The following is a 25,223-nucleotide window of genomic DNA, read 5'->3' as shown; positions in this document are numbered from 1 at the left end:
ATACTTGCCAAATTCAATCAAAGTGCTGCTAAGTTAGAGCAAAAGCTTGAATCAACAAAATCAGTAAAGAATACTAATGGACTTGGTTTCTCTGGTTATGAGGAAGGTGAGACCTTTGGAGAAAAAGATGTAGCATCAAAGAAGCTACCGACGTCAAAGGATAAAGGTAAGCAAAATTTCAAACCTGTTTGCTTTAATTGTCTCAAGGAAGGACATACAGCTAATGTATGTAGAAATAAGGATTACAATAATTTTCCTTAATTTCTAAATAATAAGCCTAGATCCAATAGATTCAATGGAAAGTGTTACATGCATGAAACAAGTTTGGGCATAGAGCATTTGAATGCAGGTCTATTATACACAACATTGGAAGATATCCTCAAAGGAGTCAAGGAGTTTTTCCCAAATCCTCTGTGAACCGGAATCCAAACCGGTATAATTCCTATGACTATCAATCAGGTGGTGGTGGCTATCAAACTGCAATTGGTTGGAGAGAAATATGTTTGATCTGTCATGGTAGTGGTCACACTACTGTAACATGCAGAAGGAAGAATGGAAACATGAATAATGGACCATCAAGAACACCTGAAATGGTTTTCTATCATTGCAACAAACTGGGTCACACAGCCAGAATCTGTAGGATGAAAAAGAACATATTGGATGACATACTGGTCACTTCGGAAGGAAATATTGATGATGAACCTATTCAAGCAGATATGAAGAGAACCTGGAAAAAGAAACTAGAAGAACTGTCACAAGAAGAACCGATTTCTGCACCTAGTGTGGAAATCTTTGAACCAGCAAACTAAGCTTCAGAAAAGCTTAGGGAGAGCGAATTGCTGAAATATTTCAAACCCTTGGTTTATATCAGTAAAATACCTTAACTAGTATGTGTTACCTATCAATCAATAGAAGACTGAAAATGGTAAAAGGAAAAATTAGGGTTTATGACCTAACAGTGGAGCATTTATTATGGTAGGTGAAGAATTTGTTAAAATGGGATTTTCAAGTCATTTTCACTTATCAATGTGTGACCGAAGAAATTTTCAAGTGCAGAGTGACCAAAGGTGATTTAACTTGAGATTCAAAGTGAATTCAAATCTAGCAGAAGAATTTTGAGGTACTTGCAACCTATCAATAAAGAACACAAAGAGGTCATCCAACAACCGAAGTGGTGTGTAGCGAAGCTGAATTTGCAAACCCTAAATTTCAAAATTCTGAAGGTATTTATCAAACTCCTTGTTTACCAGTTTATCATGGCTTCTACATCGCACTCCAGTTCTAGTGCACCTATTGATTCAATGGATTTTATCCAATGAAAGATGAAATACAATGCCCTATCCTAGATATCCACTGGAGTTATAGTGGAAGGTGATATTTCAGGGTACGTTGATTGCAAATTGGAAGACCTAGGATTGCTGGTGATCCATTCCCAGCTAGGTCTATTCTTTGGGGATGACAAATAGATTAAACCAGAATATAACATCCTAGAGAGGAGGAAACTTCACAATGTGGTGTACTTTCTCAAAGAATTTATGGAAGATCACATCCAAATTATTCTGAGTAGAGTGCATGGTAACAAAATGTATCTCGAAAGGACAAATGACATTATGCCTAAAGCCATTCATGTTGTCACTGGTTTCTGCAACACTTGTGAGGTGCTATCCCTAAGAAAAGTCATCAAGATTGAAATGACTAAGCTCACTAGTTCTATGAGTGATCAATGGGGAATGACTATCAACACCATCAAGGATGATTTGGTCAAGTATGCTTGCATGGTGATCAGAAACCGGAGATTCTATGCTAGCAAAATAAACTCTATTTTTGCAGCTATGGTGAATGTCACCTACAAAATGATCATGGAAGATACCTCATTTGATCTATGCACCTATATGTAGAGGCAACTTCTGGTAAACCTGAAGTCTATCAAACAGGACAATACCTTAAGATTTAAATTTGGACAACTCTTGGTAGGTATACTTTTCTACTTTTAAGGCTATTTTCCGGGAGTCAGTGACATTCAATGGTCTGCTGACCAAACAGTTACAAAAAAAATTAGAGAAAGTCTTCAAGCGATGGGAACCGGGTATCCCGAAGTCTTGAATAAATACTTTGATGAATTCAAGTGAAATATGAGCTAGCGGATGAGGATATCTGGCAATATTGTTAAGAAGTATGAAGAGGACATCTTCTTTACCATCAAAGCAGATGAGTGCATAATGGAGGTGGTGGAGCCCAGAAAACAAAAGGTTGAACCCATGGGATATGAGGTGATGTATGACATACTAGATGGGTATGTCTCTACCGTACTTGCCTCGCCTCTTGATCTGAAGAAGAAAAGAATCGACACTTACTTGGAAAGGATAAAAGTGGTTGAAGAACCTTTAGTGAAGAAGAGAAAAGCAGTGCCCTCGGTATCAGCACCACTTACCTCAGCAAGTCCTAAAGTGACCAAGCGGTCACCTGCCAAGAAGAAACCAGAAGTTGCACCCGCCAAGGTCTTTGAAAGAAAGCGGAAGACTAAGAGCAACTCACTAGATTCTGAGGATACAGAACCTGAAGTACAACCTAAGAAGACTAGGCAAACAAGGAAGAAGGCAAAGACAACTAGAAATGAGTTGACATCGTTAGCATTAGTAAATATAGATATTTCCTCTTACAAACCATTAACACATTGTCAAAGGACTATCAAGAATGTTAGGAGAAAAGTGCTAAGTGATTTAATAGATCATTTTGATGATTTTAATGATAATGAAAATGAGGAAGTTGAATAAGAAGTTATTCAATATCTATGTATTACTGACCGGTAGCCATCAGAAATTAGATCTCTGACATCGGATTCTTTCTACAATTCTTTAGATAACAAATGGTGCATTACCATAGAAAAGTAACAGGAGATAAGAGAGGAAATCTTTGGACAATATTTTCCTGATGTGTCAAATTCTGAACTCTATGAAATCATGGATAAGTACAAAGGCCTCTTCTTCATGAGAAGAAGAAGACTCTTGTTACTAGAAGGAAAAGTCTCTGAAGTGGTGAAAGATACACACTCCCATGCCAAAGTCGCTCTAAGGTTGCACCAAGTGTTTGAAGCCAACAAGAAGGCTAAACAAGAACCGGAAACTAGAAAACCGAATGAGGTATATGATAGTGAAGGAGAATCAATTACTGAACATATGGATACTATTAACATTGATGCTTTGGATGGTGAAGATGTCACTCTAGATGCAACAAAGAAAAAGGTTGATAAAGAGAGAGTAGACAAGGAAAAATAGGCTAAAGAAAACACAGAGAAGCAGAAAGAAGACAAAGAAAAGGCTGACAACGAGCAAGCAGAGAAAGAGGAAAAGAAAAAGAAAGAAGAAGAGGAGCGGAAGAAAAAAAATGAAGAGAAAAAGAAATAGGAAGAAGAGAAGAGGAAACAACTAGAAGAGGAGAAGAAGAAAGAAGAGGAGTGGAAGAAATAGGAAGAAGAGAAGAAGAAATAGGAAGAGGAGAAGAGGAAATGGGAAGAGGAGAAGAAGAAAGAAGAAGAGAAGCAGAAAGAAGAAGATAGAAAGAAGGAAGAAGAGAAGAGAAAGAAAGAAGCAGAGGAGAAAAAGAAGGCAGAAGAGGAAAAGCAAAGAGCCGAAGAGAAGAAGGAAGCGGCAAAGAGCACACAAGTAGAGACCCCAAAGGCAACCGATGGTGAAGCCAACTGACTAACATCACCAGTCCTATTGACCTCCAATTTGCAAATGAATCAGAGCTACTCGAAAGCATTAAGCTTGCACAAGAGCGACTGGAAGCATTAAGGAGGAAAAAGGAGCAAGACATTATTCAAACTATGGTGGACACTCTTACCAGTTTGATTCCTGGTACTAACCTCCCCAGTACCGATTCCCCTTTGGCCCAACTAAAACTTCTATGTACAGTTGTGGAGGACCACGTACAATGCTTGGAAGACGTTGCTGAAGCTAATGCACATACGAAGCATCGAAAGGCACTAAACACTTCCTTAGTGAAGAAACTGAACAAGATTCGGTCTGAACTTCATAAAGAACAGTCGGACATAAGAGATGCTATGGATGAGAGAAAACTACTGCTTAGTAAGATAAGCCAACCCCATCTATTTTGTGATGATGTGCTTGCACAAGAAGGAAAAACAACAATCTAATTTGCAGGCATATATAAGCACCTTTAAGATGCTCTATGATTCCTTCACTACATATGGGCAAACTATTCACCAGTTTTAGCTCCAGTCCACCAGAATTGAAGTAGAGATTTGCAAGAACTTCAACTAGTTCTACTACCCAGACTACAAATACTTCAAAAATGCTATCTCAATCTGGATGCCTTAACGATCAGTCAAGAGATGTGCACAATTGATGCCATGGAAGAATAGGTATCCCAGATTCAAACAAATAGTGAGGTGGCTACCTCATTACTTGAATCAGGGTCTTTATCCATGAAGACCTTTATGCAGGATTTTAAATCATTTTTTGAAAAGTTTCAGTCATTATTGTCATAAATATTTATTATATTAATGATAGTGATAAACAGGGTTTATTCTCCAGTACTTTGTCATTGTTGGCAAAGGGGGAGTAGTATTTTGTATTTTAAAATTTTGATGAATGTATACTTTCATGTTATCTCTTTAAGGGATTAGTATACATTGTATTTTCTGCAAAAGGGATAGTGTATATTCTTAGGGGGAGTAATTTTGGTTATGGCATATTTTTTGTTGTAAAACACTTAGATGTCAAAATTTTTGTAATTATTGCCTTCAATGCCAAAGGGTGAGATTGTTGGCATTTTTTATGATGATGTTGTGATTTTCATTGATGAACACACACTTGCTTTGAGATCATGTTTTTTATGTATGAGTTATGCTCAACCGTTAATTGTTCCGACTAGTATTATGTATTATAGTCTTTAGACTATCGGTGTTTTGCAAGAAGTGTTTACCGATCTCAAGCGGTATGAAGACCTCAAGCGGTTTGAGGATCTCAAAGCGGTATGAAGGAACAAAGAAGTTGTTATCATTTTTACCTGTCTTCATTTTGACAACCGATAATCGGTTAAATTGTAATGAACCGGTATTACTCTGTGATGAGTTACCAACTAATATTTCTGTGATGAGTTATCATCCACCAACACTTTGGTGGTGATTTTGTGTCATGTTACCAAATGTGTCTAGATGCACTGAACCTAGGAACTTGCAATGTAATCCTATTGGACCAACATGAAATCAGATTCCTTTATAAGGACATCATGTCTAGGGTTTTAGGTGTTGTTAGGGTTCTAGGTGGTTGATGAGGTTTTTGTATGTGCAATCATAGAAGAGAATCTTAGGTTTGTGTGAAGAAATAGGGTGTGGAGATATTGAAGACTGTAGTAATGCTGAAATGCATTAACAATGAGCTATCAAGGATCTAACCAAGCATACTGTGCTAGCATCTAGATCGCACACTTGTTGATTACTCACATCTTTGACAAGTCTAAAACCCTTAATCGGGTAGGCCTGGCAAAGCCTTTGTAAATCCTCTAAAAAGGTGGTTCACAACTATGGATCTGAAATCCTCTCACAAGGTAGTCTTTAATCGGAATTATCTCTTGATAGAGATCAAGATTCCTAATAGGATCTATTCTAGTGAAGAACATTGTATGACCTTAACCGGTCTAGTTTCTATTCTGCAGATAGTTACTTGTGATTTTTTGCTCACATGGTTTTTTCCATTTGGGTTTCCACATAAAAACCTCTTGTGTTATGGTGATTGTGCTCTTGTGGGTGAATGCTTTAGTTGCTATTTGGTTTGCATTTTCCTTAACTAGTTTGTTAGTAAATTTGTTATACCAGTTGACTGCTAAACAGATTAAGTGCTTAAGTTCAGTATTTTTTGGTATACTAATTCACCCCCACCTCTTAGTATTCATCAATAATAAAACCACCAATTTCACAAGAACAACCTTACATTTAAAATAGGAAGGTAAACCTAATAGATCTAGATACAATTCAATTAGATAAGAGGGCTTAGATGCTAATTGGATTTACGATTTTTTATTTCTTCTTTTCGAGAGTTCAAATTTTATTTGAATTGTATTCTTATATCTAGGTTTAATGGGTGGAAATTTAAGGTTTCCACTATGAGAGGAATGAAGACCACTAATTTACCATTATATTCAAAAGAGGCGTGAATCCAATAGATTTAGTAACAAAAAATTTATGATAAGGAATGAAAATACTAATTGGATTGAAGGGATGAGTTTATTTTCCCTCTTTTGTGAGTTAAAATGTAGAAATTAGGGAAATGTATTGAAAAGGAAGGTAAAAATGTAGAAACAATGAGATACAATCATCAAATTGAGGCATACACCTAGATTTGAGGAGTATATGAAAATTCGGACTTGGTCCATGAAAAAATTCTAAAAATGTCGGGACTAGAGAACTCATCACTCCGGTCCTTCTAACTTTTTGGATAACAAAAAGGGTTGATTTGTCTTTATAAATAATGTTTATCCTAAATATCACAACTTTGTACCTATTTTTTGTACACTGAAAGAAAGGGAAATAGGATAGGAATAGGGTCTTACCTAAGTCAAATCTTGGTTTAGGAATTAACCTTGATTGAAATATTGTAAAAACTTAAATAAATAATAGAAAGATATAACTCAGATCTATAATGACTGATAATAAGTCTTTTCTTCTTTAATGTTATCACCTATGTTGTATCAAATGGCATGAACATGATAAAACCCTAATCACACACACATGCTTGCAAATGAATGATGTAATTATGCTACACAATTGATGAATTAAGAATGCAGCCTTCAAGACCTCTAGAAATGCTTGATGATGAATGCTTTAATGCTTGAATTCTTGATTGTTATAATTTCAGCCTTCTTATGATTTATGTATATGCAAATAAGAGGGGAAAACCTCCTTATATACTTTCTAGTCAAAAAATGTATTAATTTTCCAACATAGGCCAACATGGAGAGACATTTATTTCTCATTTTTTAAGATGCAAGAGGAGGCCAAGGTAGAGCGCAATTAAGGGGGACTAGAGCATAGTGCCCTAGTCCCAATGAGGACTAAATCACTATTCTCTAGTACTAGCCTATTTTAGGGCCAGGAGAAGTGGCCATGCAGTGAATAAAGTGAAGAGAAGGCCAAATTTGCATGGTATAATCATAACCAAGCCTTCATTAGACATTGGGGGATGCACACTAAGGTAAGGGCCCAAAATGTGGACTAAATTGTAAGGGAGTATAATGTGGACTAAATTGTAAGGTCATACAATTTATGAAGCTACATCTAGCCCTTACTTTAGTGGGAGTATGAGCTTATGAAAATACTCACAATAAAGTAGACAAAAGAGAGATGATGAAGAGGAGGAAATATGGAGAAAAATCATGAGTATAAGACATCACTAATTTTGAGGAACTAAGACCCCAATATTAGGATCTTAACTCACTCAAACATATGCATGGGAGCACAAAACAAGACAAAAAAACAAAAAATATAAACAAAAACAAAAAGGAAAAATAAGGAAAAAACACAAAAAGACACACAACACACAAAAGCTAAAGACCAAAAACAAGACCTCAAGTCAACTAGCGAAAGAGACCTTGATATAAAAATGTCTCAAGAGCTAATATCATTCTTGAAAAATTGCATCTCAAAAACATGGGAGATCACATAAAAGAGAAAAGACCACATCATCTATGAACTATCAATAGTAAAGATACGAGTTCAAGAGAGGAAGAAGAGAGAGCATGAATACATACTAGATGTGCTTTTCTAAGTGATCCATGAGAAGAATGATGAGAGAGAACATAGATACCTCACTCATAGATTTTTTTATCTAGGTGATCCATGTTGGGGAGGAGAGTAAGAATAGTCTAGCCCTATTCCACTAGTCCCACTAATCCTTGTGCATGTGTGCAAGTGATGTTTGGTTTCATGTATATACCACCCCATTTAAGAGTTCATTTCCTTTGGTTTCAAGTGTGCATCAACCTATTTAAGAAATGTAATGTATATGCAAATACCAAGAGGTGATTATGTGAATGCCAAGAGGCGAATATGTGAATCCCAAGGGGTGAATGAAAGATACATGTCTATTTTTTAGGACATCTTATGTAAGATTTTTTGTCTAGTTTTGGCTATGTTTAACCCCATCTAATACACATATCAATGCTATGTCTGGTTTCAGGTGTGAAGCATCTCGTGTCATTATTTTATTTCCTCTGGTTTTGAGAATGAACACCCTGTTTAAGACATGCATAAGTGATATGCAAAAATATAGCACAATATGGTACAAAGGGAGCGATATGGATGCCCCCCATTAGCATGTATACATATCCCTATGTTGATGTCTTAAGGAAGCTAGAAACAAGGATACCAACCTTTAAAACCAAAGAGATATCCTTGACGAAACAATGTCATAAATCCATGCTAAAAGAGAGGAATACTCCTACAAGCAAGGATAAGATAGTTGAAAAAGAGATATCTTACAATAAGTGTAAAGGAGATTCTTGGAGGAGAAGAGATCTTTGCTCAAAATATATCTACGTCTAAGAGGAATTTATTGAACAAATATAACATATTATACAAAAAGAAAGGAAGGGGAAGAAGAATTTAGACCTTCCTCCTATTTCTAGGTGAAAGAGATTATTGATGAAGGACATCACACACTTTTTATCCAATGAGAGGGAGTGAGTTTATAATAGATATACATTGCTAAGTGAAGAAGAGGTTGTAGCCAAGGACTTACACTTCTTGCATAAGAGATAATCCTTGAGAAAATAATAAGTTTATACAAGAAATGACATCAACTTATAAACAAACACCACTCAACAAAGAAAAAGTGGATCCTTAGAGAGAGAGAGAGAGAGAGATCCTTGCCCCCCAAGTGTAAGGACAATGAGAAGAATTACAAAAATTCCAAAGATTGATTGAATATAAGAAAATACACAATACTCACATGGATAAATATTCAATGCAAGAAAAGGCATTCATATATGTAAAATTCAATTCTAAAGAAGACATAATCTTCAAAGAAAGAGAGAGAAAGATAGAAAGATCATAGATTTCCCTAAGGAGGGATTACTCATAAGAGACTATACTATTTCATACAAAAAAGGATATCAACACATTGAAAATCCAACCCCTAAAGGGAATAGTGATACTTTAGATAGAAAGATAGAAAGGTAAAATGCCATTCTTACCCCAAAAGCAAGAGGACAAGGATAGATTAAGGAGAAGAATCACATATTTCCTTAAAAGAGATTATTCATACGAGACATACCATTTCAAGTAAAGAATAGGTCTTAATAAGGGACACACCTACATTGTGATGAGGTATAACTCTATGCACCAAAATACATCGAGTTAAGAAACTTTTAAATATGAGAGATAGGATAGAGAAAAGAGAGAATCATGTTGCTACCCCAAGGTATTTGAAACTAAAAAAGAACAATATTTGTAGACACCTAAAGTTGTCCAGTCTAATTAAATAAATATTTTTATTTATTTACTTATTTTAGCCTAATTCATCTATAAATTAAATAAATCTTTATTTATTTAATTAATTCATTTATCCTCTTCTAGCCTTATTTCTCATTTAAATAAATACCTTTATTTATTTAATTAATTCATTAACCTTTTCTACCTATGACACATGTCATTCATCTCTTAATTCCTACACTACCTACCCCTTTCATTATTTTCTTATTTCCTCTACCTACCCTCTAATCATAGCCGACCATTTATCTTTTACACCTCTCAATCTTATCCCTCCATTTCATATAGTGTCTTCTATATAAGGAGATGCTTCCTTCATTATCAAACCCTAACCAATCATTCTACTCACTATGCATTCATCCTCGACTTTGCTTTCAAACTTGCATATGCAATCAAGCCTACTTGCAACCACATTTCCGTTCTTTGTTGAGCTCTTGTGCACATAAAATCTGAGAGCAAATATATTAAGCAAGATCAATGGAGATAGGAAGAATGGAGATCCAAACCCTATTGGATATGTGATGGTATAATCTTTGTGATTTCATTTGATTTGCATTGTCTTAGGTAATCTTCATATGTTATGGTGGATCTTTGTTGTTGTTAGGCTAGGGTTTTGTGGTTGAATCTATTTAGTCTTTCAATATTGTTGTATCCATTTCACCATATACAATATTAATTGATAAAGATCCCCTAGTTAAGTTAGCTACCTATGTCATACAATGAGTAGCAAAATGAGGGTGAAAGGATTACTAAGGGACTACCTTTTTACCTAGAAAGGGAGTAAGATCGATTGAAAGACATATACGAGAAAGATGGTTTTGTTCTTGAACAAATTCCTTAAATGCTTTACACTTTCCAATAGAATGATAACCATCATGATGAAGAAGAAAATATCCACTTCCTTCTTTATTCTTAGTGAAAAAATTCACAAAGGGAAAAACAACATGCTTGTCATACTTCAATTTCCAAAAGATTCTAGTTGCTATTTTTCTTGATCATCAATAGGTGTCTAGGCTTATTCTTTTGTGATGTAGGATTAGGATTGCTAGAATAAGAAGGTTTTTCATCCATAATTTTTACTTTACCACTATCAATAAATCCTTTCATTGCATTTTGAAAACTAAGACAATCATTGGTAGCATGATGATGAGTTTCATGATATTAAGAAAAAGGAGGTTTTGAAGAAGAAGTAATTTTAGCTGCATGAATGGCTTGTTGTCTTGCAAGATGATTTTTCAAGTCTTGAATTGTAAGGAGGTCATCCATGGGAGATTTATGATCATGTCCTAGGATTTCTATAATAATTTGTGTAGGAGGGTAAATAGGGACTTTAATTCCTTGTTCAAATTTTCTAAGTCATTGTCCTCTAAAACCTTGCTTTGATATTATGTTATAGCCACTCTTATAGGAATCCTTAAATTTCCTTGAAGTTTGTAGTGTAATGATCTCAACAAGGAACAAAGGTATTAGTATATGAAGAAGGAATTTCTTGTGTAGGATATTTTTGCTTTCTTTCATCATGCATGTCCTCTTTGGTGGATTGGGAAGAAAGAATTTTATCATCTAAGGCCTCATCTTTACTTAGCATTATGTGGGGAGATAGATCATGAATAAAATGTACAACATTATATTCTCTACAAATGTTTTGATGACTACGATAAGTTCTAGGAGAATAAGGAGGATCTAGAGATATGGAAATGCCAATGTCTTGATTTTGCCCCCCTTGGACTAGAGTATGTCTATGAGAAGAAGATGGGACCATGTTGCCTTCAATGTTTTCTCCCCATTGGAGAGGTCATTGATAGGAGTATTATCTTGTTCTTCATTCTCATTATATACTCTAGGAGAGGTACAAGTATTGGGTTTTCCATTAACATCTATAGATTTGGGATCTACAAAATCTTTGAGGTGATATATATATGAAATACACTTTCCTCAAAACATCACCATGAAACAACATGCACTAAAAATGAAATCTTTGAGACCAAATTGTTTGAAAGGAAATAATTTTTAAATTATAACAACAGAATGACATAGAGGACATCAAGGGAAGCACAATCAAGCCCTAACTCCAACCTTCTTCAAGAAATCAATTCTCTTGTTCACTCTGACCCAATGAACAATGTATCTTTACTTAGCATACTAAAGCTGATGGTTGATAAGATAAATTAATCGAACATGATACTACTCAAACCCTTCAGTTTAGGGAGTGGAAAGGCTTTCCCTATCTTGTTCCAGACTTTTTCCGATCAACCAAGTTGATCCCTAACAACTCCTAGACCCACAACACCCAAATGTAGCTTGACTGTTAAACCAAACTATTTTCTATTTATAGCCCTCCAGGCACTGTTTTTGGCAAAACAACCTCAACTTCTTTAGAGGATGAAGAAAAAAAACTACAGATCGGAGTACCCTTAATTGAGTACCTTCAAACTCTAAAAGGACAGTCTCCAACTCCTCTTGAAAACCTTTGAACTATCTAAGCTGGACAGGCCTAATAAGGGTAATATGATCTAGTTCTGGGGCAACAACTTGAAAATGAATACACTTTGCTAGATGGTCATTTGTTTCAGGTCTAAGGATGTTCCTACATACATAATCCAACCTTGGATTGGTTCAGTCTACTCCCAGAGTCTTTCTACACTCCTACTTCCTTAATTATGAGACCAAGCACATGGGTATGCTTGGCCTAGGGTATGGTATGGAACCTAAGTGCTGACACCTTCCAAGCTGCAACTATCAGTGTCCTAAAATACATGAATCTAACTTGAACTCCCCTAATGGCTATTGTGGTCCAATGCAGGAATCTCATGTTAGAGCAATTGTAAGATGAAAACCTGATTTCACCTTAACCTGGTTGTCATACTAGACTAGAAGAATTTCTGACTCAGATGTGTCCACCTAGATCCTAAGCTGACTAAAACAAGTGGAATTACTCAACTTTTAAATTTACACCCATGCCAAATCCTACCAGTACAGATTATTGATTTTACAATGCAAGGATGTTTTGTGAAAACTACAACTGTATTTTGTTCACACCAAAAGTTCAATTACATTTGTTGAATCATTCGCCCCTCCATTTGGAAATGATTCAAATATGTTCATATATGTCTCCTTTCAACGTCCTCAACTATAACTCAAACTAGTTTAGCCAATGGAAGGAGTTGGGAGACCGAATTCCCTTTCAGTTACTATTTTTGGTAGGTTGGTAACTTCCATCAGGTTATCAGCATAGGTCAAAAACTTTCTTTCCAATGCCTGAGGACAAGCTTTACAATTCACGTGATTCTATTAGGTCATTGGGTTAACCCAAAAACAAGCTTCTTGATGCTTGATCACAAACTTTGCCAATGGTGTGTTCCTATCGGGTCCTTCCAAGTAGCTCAAACCTTGTCCATCTGATTCCCAAGGACATGTGGCCAAGGTGGTGTTCTTTTCCATCGGCTCTTTTGGGGTAGCACAAAAATCCACTCACTAATGCCCAATGACTAGTGGACACAAGCCTTCTTTTCCATCGGGTCTTTAGGATGACTCCAAAATCGTTCCTCTGATGGCCAACACTGAAACTCCAAGTGTGCTGACTTATTAGGTCATCGGGTAGTCAAGATCCTCGACTTTTGATCCTTGATGTCGATTCCTTTCGCATGCTTTGCTATTGGGTTATCGGGTGGTGCCCACAACTGCTACGCTGATACCCGATGAAAAGTCCTTTAGAATGTTACCACTCCGTTGGGTTATCAGGTGGTGCTCAAAATTGGTACGCCAATACCCTATGACAATTCTTCAAGAAGGTGACTCTATCAGTTCAAGTTACACTGAAAATGCAACTTTTATAACTTTATGCAACATTTGGTCTATCGACCATTTATGCATTCTCCTGCACTTGAAAGGTTTCCAAATGAACCCTAAGCACACTAGACACACAAAATTGACTGTTCCTAATCTACTATAGATCTATTCACCAAGTTTGACTAGGTGATTTATAAATGTACCATCTTGACAATTGGTCTTACAAAAATGGATCTTTATTACAAACATGAAAATGGAAAATGGGCTTCATTGTTGGGGTGCTCCTGCACCATACTCCCCCTGTTGCTTTAAACTCAAGTTCCTACTTGAGAGTAGCTCTTGTAATATGGTTCCATGCTTGAGGATTGTCTTCTCATCCATCCAAGTGGCATCCAAGTCTGGTAAACCTCTCCAGTTGACCAAATATTCCTTGTAGGTATTCTTCCAGGTCTGTTTTACCACTTTAGTGTCCAACACTTTCTCCAATTGGAGTGGTTGGCTAGGTGGAAGGTCCTTCAACCATTCAACCTGTTCATCATCAGCTTCCTGCAAAGAAATGTTATCACCTACGATATTCCTAAATGGAGTGAGATCACAAACATTAAAAATAGGAGAAATAGAAAGATTAGGTGGTAGAGAGATTTCGTATGCATTATCTCCAAATTTATGGAAGATTTTGCAAGGACCAATCTTTTGTATCTGCAACTTGGTGTACTTTCCTTTAGGCAACCTGCCTTTGTTCAGATAAGTCCACACTTGATCTCCTATTTTAAAACTGACATATCTTTTTATGTGATTAGCTTGCACCTTATACTTCTTTGTGGTAAATTTCAAAGTGTCCCTCACTTGTTCATGAACTTGTTTGATAAACTCTAGAAATATTCTCCTTGGGCACTTGTGTCAAATTATTCTGGTAGCTCTCTTAAATCCATCACCCCTCTAGGATGAATACCATAGTTGATATGAAAAAGAGGTTTTCCAGTGCTCCTATTAATAGTATCATTAAATGAAAATTCTGCCTGTGGGAGAATTGAATCCTAAGCTTGTGCATACTATTTGGTTAGACATTATGTTTCCAAGAGAACTATTTACAACTTCAGTATACCCATCTATCTGAGGATGGTATGTAGAACTGAAAGACAAATTTGTGCCTAACTTCTTCCAAAACATTTGCCAAAAATGGCCTTGAAACTTTACATCTCTGTTTGAGATGATTGAGGAAGGAAATCCATGGGTTCTAACTACTTATAGAATAAATTTGCAATGTGAGATGCATCATTTGTGGACTTGCAGGGTACAAAATGTGCCATTTTTCTGAATCTATCTACAATGACAAAAATATCGTCAAACCCTTGTCTTTTTCTAGGCAAACCCATAGCAAAGTCCATACTCACACTATCCCATGGTTTTGTAGGTATTAGAAATAGTTGGTAGACACCTTGGTTTGTGCTAGCTCCCTTAGCTCTTTGATAGATTGTGCAAGACTTTACAAACTTCCTAATGTATGTCTACATCTTAGGCCAAAAGTAGTGCCTCCTAACCAACTCTTTAATTTTATCAATACCAAAATAACCTCCCATAGGACCACAATGTTTTTCTTTAATGAGATTTCCTCTCATTGAACACTTTGGAATACACAAATGTCCCCCTTTGAACAATAAGCCATTCTAAATGATATAATCATAATACAAAGTGTGATATGCATCAGAAAAAGTAATGCAAACCTCATATATCTCACTAAAATATGCATCACACTTGTATAGATCTTTGAATGCATCAATCCCAATACTCTAGATCTAAACCTCCTGCACTAAATGGACTCTCGTAATGAGTTCATCTGCCACTTTTTTTTGTGTTCCCTTCTTGTGTTTATAGTGAAGGTATAGGCCTACAACTGCTCAACCCACTTCATATGCCTGCAACTTAGTATCTCTTGTGCATTCAAGAAGCTTAATGCATGGTTGTCAGTGAAAAAAATAAATTCTTTGGGCAACAGATAATGCCTTCATTTTAAGTTCTTGTACCATTGAATATAGTTCCAAGTCATATGTACTCTACTTTTGTTTAGCTTCATTCCATTTTTCAGAAAAGAATGCAACCGACCTACTTTCTTGGCTAAGGACTGCTCCAATGGCCAAATTACTTGCATTTGTTTCTATTGTGAATAGTTTATAGAATTTAGGAAGGGTAAGAATAGGAAATTATGCCTCTACCTTTTAGATATTCAAATGCTTCCTCTGCTTTGGTTGTCCATTTAAACTTTACCTTTCTTCCTCCCTTGATGGTGTCAAGGAGTGTTGCACAGATGTGACTAAAATTCTTAATGAATTTCCTATAAAATGTTGCAAACCCATGAAAACTTCTCATCTCTCTTGGTGTCCTTGGGGTTGGCCAAGTCAAGATGGCATCTACCTTCTCCAGATCCATCTTCAAAGTACCTTTTGATATCACAAATCCCAAGTATTTTAGTTATTTCTCCATAAAAACATATTTTTATAGATTTATCAACTATTTTTGTTCATGAAGTCTTCGTAAGACTTGAATGAGATGTTCCAAGTGTTCTACCTTAGTTTTACTGAAAACAAGCATATTATGACGATATACAACCACAAACTTTCCATTGATATCCTATAGAACTTCATTCATCAATCACATGAATGTGCTAGGTGCATTGCTAAGGCCAAATGGCATGACAAGCCATTCATATAGTCCCTCAGTGGTTTTAAATGCAGTTTTTGACTCATCTCCTAGCCTTATCCGGATCTAGTGATAGCCTAATTTAAGGTCTATCTTTGAAAATTAACATGCACCTCCTAGTTGATCCATTAGATCTTCAATCCTTGAAATTAGAAATCTATATCTAATTGTGATTTTGTTCACTGCCCTAGAATCAGTGCATAGCCTCCATTTGCGATCCTTTTTAGGGGTTAATACACTAGGGACTGCACATGGGCTCTTACTCTTTTGGATTAACCCTGTGTCCAGTAGATCCTAGACTTGTCTTACAACTTTTGCAGTCTAAGCAAGGGTAAGCTTATAAGCTTCTTTATTAGGTAGATAAGCACTAGGTACGAAGTCAATGTGATGACATATATCTCTGGAAGGTGGTAGGGCATCTGACAAGTCTCCTGCAACTACACCTTTGTTAATGTCAATAATTTCTTGCACTTATCTGGGTACTTCCTTGGGGTTTTCCTGCTTCTTGGGCTTCAATATTAAGGCATAGGCTCCTTCGGCTTCTTTTATTGTTTCTACCATCTCCCTTTCTCCTACCAATAATACCATTGGTTCATTTTGTTTTTCATCCCACAAGTTAGACAATGGTTTCATGGTGTATATATTTCCATCCTTGTTGATGGTATACATGTGTTTCATCCCATCATGTTGTGCCTTGAGGTCATACTTCTAAGGGTGACCTAACAACAAATGACACACATCCATGTCTACAACATCACACAGTACTCTATCCCTATATTCTCCTATAGAGAAATCGACCCAAGCCTATTCTTTTATGAGGGTTTGTTGGCCTTTGCTAAGCCAAGATATATTGGATGGGTTGGGATTGGGTAACTTTACAAGTTTGAGTTTGTCTACCATTTCTCTAGACACTGAATTCTCATTTGAACTAGAATCAACAAGTCTATAGACCTTACCATTGCTCTTGCACTTTATCCAGAATAGTGTCTTCCTTTACGGTGCTTCTTGTGGTGCTAGTGTCTTTAGCAATGTCCTCTTCATAATTAGGCATACTCCTTCTAGATCCAAATCCTTTGAAGGTGAGTGGGATCTTTGTGCATCCTCTTGGATCAAGTTTGTTCTCCTATCTCCCTATGTGCTTGACCCTGTCTTCTCTGGACATCTATTGGCGTGGTGGCCTATTTGGTTGCAATTGAATCACCTCATAGAACCGCCATTTCTTCTGCCAAATCTGCCTCTACTATTGGATCTCCTACCTTTGTGTCCACCTCTAGAACTGCTCTCTCCTTGTGAGTTCTCTTGGTTTGACTCTCCTTGGGGTCTGAAGTTTTGTCCCCTTCCACTAGACACTCTTTTACCTTTGTTATTAAAGTCCTTTTTTCCTATGTCCCTGTTGTTCTAGTCTTGCCTCCTCTTGAGCTTTTCTTCGACCTTTTGTGCCAATTGATAGCACTTTTGCATTGTCTTTGGGTTGCCAAGATTTAGTTCATCCTGAATGCTTACCCTCAGGTTATTCAAGTATCTAGCTACCTTCTCAGTGTCACCTTCCACTGTCTTGGATTTTAGACATTGCATTTGGAATTCCTCAGTATAGCTACTGGAATCCATCTCTTTCTATCTCAAGTTCTATGTTTTTTTTTGAAGTTGTACTTCATAGTCTTCAGGTACATAAGCTTCTTTGATCTTGGTAACCATTACCTTCCATGAAGTGATCATGTTCTTTCTTACCTTCACCCTTTCTCCTTGAGTGAAGCTGAACCAAGTCAATGTTGCACCTTTCAATTTTGTCTTTGCTATCTTGACCCTCTGGTTCCCAAGGATCTTATCACATTCAAAGAAACCTTCCAATGCATCCACCCATTCAATGACTAGGTCCGAGTCCATCTTTCCACTGAACATGGGCAAGTCCAATTTTTTGCCTGAAGTCCTTCTTGCCACAAACTTGAGAGCATTCACAAGGCATCTTTGGTCTGTAGGAATTTACTCTTCCTCTTCTTCCTACTCCAAGGTCTCCTCTTCTTATCCCCTTTCTTCCACTAGACTTTCTTCCCTCCTCACAATCTTGCCTTTCAAATTTCGTAGTTCAGTGCTCAATCCTTGCACCATCTTTGCAAGTTCAACATTTTTCACCTTCAGAGAATTTTTTAGTGGTGAATCTTCACCAATTGGCGAATTTCACATATTTTTCCATACTTTTTTTTGAGGAAATGGCGAATAGTCTGGGGCAACATCGCTAGTCAAATCGCTCAGAATTTTTGAATTAACGATACATTGTATTCTAGCTTCACCATTGACCACATACCATTGGATGTTCATGCCCATAATATTCGCCTGGAATCACTCGGACGTGGGTACTAGATCACCTTCGTTATTCGCTAGCAATAGTAAAATGACCATGTACCTGAGATCTAATTCGCCAATGCTAAATTACATGTTCATTGCACGCGTCAGCCAAATTTGCCAATATCAATTAAAACATTATAATTATTCGAGGACCCATTTTCCCCACTTAAATTAAATGTTCATTACACGCATCGACCAAATTCACCAATATCAATAAAAAAATTATAAGCATTTGAGGATTCATTTCACTCCGCTTAATTAAATGTTCATTGGATGCGCTGGCCAAACTCACCAAAAAAGCAATCATGGATTGATATAAATACACTCTTTGAATTTATTACAATTTGTTCATGTCTGATTAGTAAATTTGGGAGCTCTTAATTTGCATTCCACAATTTGAGTTGGAGCATCAAAGTTTATTGTAGGGTGGAGGGCCAGCGTTAGAATTCTGCAACACATGCCTAGGCATTCCTGATTCTTGATTTAGAGAATTGAGAAGGCATAAAGGTGAGTAATCATTTCTTCATACTTGATAGTATTATTTTTAACTTTTAATTCATAGTGAGAGGTCAAGACTCAATATGTCACAGTCAGACATAGGTGAGACTCCTCGGGGTGGTGAAGGGATTGAGATGTCAAACAAGGGTGAGACTAAGACTCCTTAGGGTGGTGAAGAGATTGAGATGTTAGACAAGGGTGAGATTGAGAATCCTCAGGGTGGTGAAGGGATTGGGATGTTAGACAAGGGTAAGACTCCTCAGGGTGGTGAAATTGAAGGGATTGGGAGGCCATCAAAACACCCAAAACTTAAGCTTAAAGATACTACCATAAAGTCTTTCTTTGGAATTGGCAAATTTTTCTAGTCCATCAACTTCTGTAGTTGCAGAAGCCATTCACAGTATCTCACCACTACCACTAGGTGGGATTGTCATTGAGTTAAATGCATCAAATGAGGATGACAATGCCAATATGGAAGAAGATGTTCTAAGGGATACACACAATGAGATAATTCACTCGGATGCAAATGCTAGTTTTAAAGATGATGTTGGTAGGAAGAAAAGAAAAAGAAAAGTAAAACTGGGGTGAGAGTGGGAGATGACAAGGAGTTTTAAGATTGATTTGGTAGAAAAGTACCCATTCATTGAACTAGTCCCAAACAATGATGAACAACCAACAGAATGCAGGTGTAAGATTTATAGATGGAAAAATAAAAGAGAGAAGAAGATGCAGCTAAAGCTTGACACCATAAAAAATCATATTGGTAAGGTTTATGAAAAATAGATCATAGACAAAAAGGAAACACTAGTAGTAAGATGGACATCAAAGGAAGAATTTCTTCATGTTAAGTATGCCATAGAATATGATGAACATAACCATAAAATGACACTAATTGGTAATAGTGGATTTGGAAATACAATCAAGGTTGGGCTTGAACATGCAATGAAATATGCAAACCTGGCAAAGACTGTTCCGATGAGTGTTATTTTTCATATTCTGTCGAGTGGGCATCCTATGAAACATTTCCTAGAATTTAGTAATTTATTATCTTTTTTGAATGTTCCTCACTATCCTATGTCACATTAGTCAATAAACACTGAATGGGAAATAGCAAACTATCTCATTGAGGTGGAAAAGAAAAATTTACAAGAGTATAAAAGAGTCAAATTTCATTTCATTATCCATAGATGAAGTTACTGCGGTAGATAACACTGCTTGGGTTTGTATGCATGTGTATGATGTAAAAAAACATGTTCACCAAGATCATCTACTCTATGTTCGTAAAATGAGAAGCAATTCAACAACAAAAAATTTACATTTGGAAGTTAAGAAAGATTTGAAAGAAATTGCTCGTATGGATGACTTGACAATTGCCAAGAAGTTGGTGTATGTTGGAGCTGATGGAGCCGTAGTAATGCAAGGTAAAAGGACCGGTCTTTGCACAAGATTACAAACTAGTATTGCACCATACATGGTTGGCATTCATTGCATGGCCCATCAAATGAAATTAGCATATAGAATTGTAAGTAATTTCCCTACAATGTCAAAAGTTGAAGATCTGGTCCATGAGCTCCACTCATACTTTTGCTGAAGTCCTAAACATTTTGCAGAATTTTAGATGAGGGAGTAACTACAGGAAACAAGCGTCTCAGGGATGTTGAGACCAGATGGATCTCCTTGCATGGACCAACAGAATGAGTTCTAACAGAATATCAATCTTTGATCAGACTAATGTATGAGCAACGCCTCACAGTAGACAAAGCTCTTGATCTCTTACATAAGTTAAGTGATATAGAGACTCTGTTAACTTTAGCTAGTCTTCTCCCCATGCTAGAGTCAATGAATGAACTTGTTAAGAAAGCCCAGAATAGAACTATTTATATCAATGAGTATAGCACTTTATGTAAAATGACATGCTTGAGCCTGGATGGTCTATAATAAGATCTAACAGGGCAAAGCCCAAATTTTTTTAGGTGGTAGATAATTACAGATTTGAATCATGCTAAAAAAAATTTACATTTCAATACAAACATTGAGTTATGTATCTTTGTAAAAGGATTTCAGATACCAATGCAGCAATCTAAGATGGGCAAGCGAGGCAGAGCACTACCAGTTAAAAAGGAATATTTTGACAGAATTGTTAAATCTGTTAGTGATAATTTGAAGTTTATTGCATATGAACTTTCAACTGAGATTCATGAAAGATTGCCTTGAGAAGAAATACTTGAAACCATGGGTTGTGTGTATCCTCAATTTTGGCATTCATTTGGAGATAATCCAAATGATGCAAAGATGTTCATAAAAAACTAGAGGAATTGATATTCACATTTACAAAAGATGCATATTGCAATGGACAACCAATAGAAGAAATTTTAAATTTATATCATCTTAAAAAATAATATAAACACTTTGCATTGTTAATGATACAATAATTGGTTGACCAGAGAATCCATTCGAACCTGGATCAATCACAAGGCTTTGGAAAAGGATAGATCAAAGTGAAGCATTGCATACTGCAATACCAAAATATTTGAAACTTGTTGATTTATGTCAAACAATGATATTGGGGTTGATGGAAGATGAGAGAGTTTTCAGTGCATTAGGGCTTTTGAAATCAAAGATCATAAACAAATTAGACAAAAAATTGGAAACTTACTTGAGGTTGTTTGTAACCCAATATAATGTAAGATATTTTCCGTATGATAGGGCACTAGAAATCTGCAATTCCATGCATGAAAGACGAGGGCTATGCAACACTTTAAAAGCTGGTGGTACTACTACTAGTGCTAGTGCTCAGATAAATGATTGATCACAGACTCAAAGTCAACATGAAGATGGAATTTTGAATACTTGACTCAGAATGAAGATGAACCTGTTAGTACTAGTCATTTTCCAGATCTTGAGTCCATTTGGGATATAGAAGCCTCAAACTAAGTCACTGAAGTGAATTAGCGGTCAGTTTATAGGTATTTATAATTATACTATAGTTCTTGAGTCATATTACAATTTCAATTTGCAATACTATAGTTGTCATTGATGATTTTTGATATTGTATTCCTTGAATTTGTCAATCAGAATGGATACTTATTTTATATTTTTAATTGTGAATTTGAATTATTAGTAAACAATTAGAATTTATTTTTAGTAAACAATTGAATTATTAGTAAATTGGTTCCACATTATGTCGAACATGAAATGCAACAATTGTGTCACAAGATCCATAAAATGAATCATATTGCATAACTGTTAGAACCTTTCTAGTGTTCTACATTAAATTCTTAACATGATGTTCATGGCGATTAGGGTTTTTTTTTTGTTTTTTGTCTTAGTTGGCTAGTAAACCGAAGTTGTTGTGAGTTGAAAATATGAGTTGTCCTCTCTTTATTTGTCCATGTCAACGTCAAGTGTCATCAAATGGCTGGTGAGACAATAAGACGTGTTTAATATTTCATCTCTAACTCGTAGATAAATTTCATGTTTAACAATTTAAGTGGTGAGTTAGTGAGTGTTGGTTTGGGTTTAAATCTCAAGGTCTCTAGTTTTTTGAGTGTTAGCATTTTATGTTAGCAAGCTGGAGATTGTTAATGAAATTGCTTTGGTCATGAGGTCTCGAATTAGTTTGATGTCATGCATTATAGCCATGAGAGTTAGCGAGTAAGTCATTAATTATTTGTGTGCCACTACTCGCATCTATTTATGATGGTAATTTACATAAAACATCAATTTTTGTTGGTCCTCACTAGGTCGCTACGGTCAAGAGATAACTAGTTTTAAGATTTTATGGTTATCACTAGCTTGCAGGTCCTTTATCATCAAGTCAATTTAATTCGTGAGTTTGCAAGTATTGAGAGATTTTAGTTGTCTCTACCTCGCAAGATGTTTTTCACTTGACCATTTTATTTTGTGAGGTTGCAACTAGGTGTGATTTTATGCTATCACAAGGTCGCGAGGTGTTCGCGGTTAAGTCATGTAAATTTGTGATCATGCGATGTGGTTGGTATCACAGCTTAGTTGGTTTTATCCCTTTTTCATAGGTTTTGAAGTTATTTAGCATTTTATGTTGCGATCTGGTGATAGGTAAGTTTTGGTCAGATTTTGTGGTTATCGTATGCTCGCAGGTTTCTAAGTCTTAAGTCAAAAAATGTTGCGAGCATGCGATGGAGGTTAAGTGTATTGTTTTCATGAGATCACAAGGGTTTAAGTCAAGCTAAGTTTTGAGTTGTGAGCTTGTGATGAAATACGTTGTTTTGTTAGATTTGCACTGGTCACCAACTCGTAGGTAAAGAAAGAATATTACAAATGTTGTTGCAAGGTTGTGACTGAAGGGCTCAATGAAGATCAATAGTTGTCACTCACTTGCGAGGTTCATTGAGGATTCGTAAAAGGGGTTGCAAGCTTGCGATTAAGAGGATTTGGTAGCATTATTGCTAACTCACAGGTTACTTTCCAAATTGTTATAACTGGTTGTGAGTGTGTGATTAAAGATGGGGATTGACATGTGGACTTGTTTGTTAGGTTCTATAAAAGTGTTGCAAGCATGCGATGGCGGTTGAGTGTCTTGTTGTCATGGGATTGCAAAGGGTTTAAGTCAAGTTTTGAGCTGTGAGCTTGCAAAGAAATAAGTTGTTTTATTAGATTTTTAGTGGTCGCCAGTTCGCAGGTAAAGAAAGAATATTACAAATGTTGTTGCGAGGTTGCGACTAAAGTGCTCAATGAAGATCAATGGTTGTTTCTCACTCGCAAGATTCTTTGAGGATTTGTAAAAGGGGTTGTGAGCTTGCGATTAAGAGGATTTGGTAGCATTGTCACTAACTCATCTATTACTTTCCAAATTGTTATAACTGGTTGCAAGTGTGCGATTAAAGATGGGGATTGACACATGGACTTGTTTTCCAGGTTTTGTAAAGGTGTTGCGAGCATGCAATGGCGGTTAAGTATCTTGTTGTCGCAGGATCACAAGGGTTTAAGTCAAGTTAAGTTTTGAGTTGTGAGCTTGTGATGAAATAAGTTGTTTTATTATATTTGCAATGGTCACCAGCTTGCAGGTAAGGAAAGAATATTACAAATGTTGTTGTGAGGTTGCAAATAAAGGGCTTGATGCAGATCAATGACATGAATTCAAATTTCACTCGATTACTTCAACTTTGAATTAATGCCACAGTAGCTAGTTGAAGTTCATGCACATTTCAAGTGTGGCAATTAATGAGACTTGAGAGAAGTGACGATGCCAAAATACCATAAATTTCATGATCGAGCTGAGATTTCAAAAATAATTACATTAATGCATTCTATCTTCGAGGTAATCCATTGAATTAAGCTATGCAACAAGGTTGGAGAATTTAGAGTGTTGGGTGTTGGAAAATTTTAGAAAATTTATTGTTTTTCTCCTGCAGCTAAAATGAGCAAGGCGACTAGTGGAACTGGAGGTTCCAAGCCCAAGGCCACTAAGGAAAAGATGCTTAAGAAATACAAAGAATAATTTGTAGATTTGCTGCCATGGACTTCTGTTGCTTTGAATACAAATGATTTGGCTTGAAAAGATTTATGGAGCCAATGCAGAAACCCAACCACACTTCATATGATTGGTTCTGCTCTATTTCATTATTTCTAGAATAATAGGGTTAAGGGTATCCCAATGTCAAACCCTTGGGATTTAAATATGGTGAAGTTAATTGTGCCAGATGTGTATGTTGATGTGGATTTGATCAAAGAGTTGGCCAAACACTATTGCCCAGTATCTACGGTAATCAGAAGAAAGAACTAGTCCACCCTAGTTTCAATTCGTAAAGATATCTTTATTGAAGCTTTCCAGATTACTGGTGCTGCATGTACAGATATAGATTTCAAGAGGATTGCAGGGGATTATGACCAATACAAAGGTGTTGTCAAGAAGCATGCAATGCCCAGATACATGCCTAGGGTGAATAGGAAACCGGTTATAATTCCAAATAGTATCCAACCACCATTTGACATCACACCTTTCCACCATTATATGCATTGTACAATCTATGGATTATGCAGAGTGTTGGGTTTTGATGGAGATTCAACAATTTCAGTTGAATTACTGATGATGGCTATGGACATTCAACACCCTGATGTTAACAAAGATTATGATTATGTGGGCTATGTGGTTGAACACATTGATAATGCTCTAGTTGAAATTCAGAGTGGTGCACCCAGCCCTACATTCAAGCATTATTCATTGTTGATGCATTTAATCTTGTTCTATATTGATGAGTTCATGGATAAAGAATTGGAGCTTTTGAGAGAAGAATTGGGTGTCTTAATGCTAATACAAAGATGGACCCAGGTTTGGGACAGTAGTTCTCCCCATTCTTCTTTCCTTTCTTTAAAAATTGGATTGTTTTGCCAATTATGGAAATGCTAG

This window comes from Cryptomeria japonica, chromosome 4, assembly GCF_030272615.1.
Source record: "Cryptomeria japonica chromosome 4, Sugi_1.0, whole genome shotgun sequence".
NCBI classification, from domain to species: domain Eukaryota; kingdom Viridiplantae; phylum Streptophyta; class Pinopsida; order Cupressales; family Cupressaceae; genus Cryptomeria; species Cryptomeria japonica.
This window is presented reverse-complemented; position numbering follows the sequence as displayed.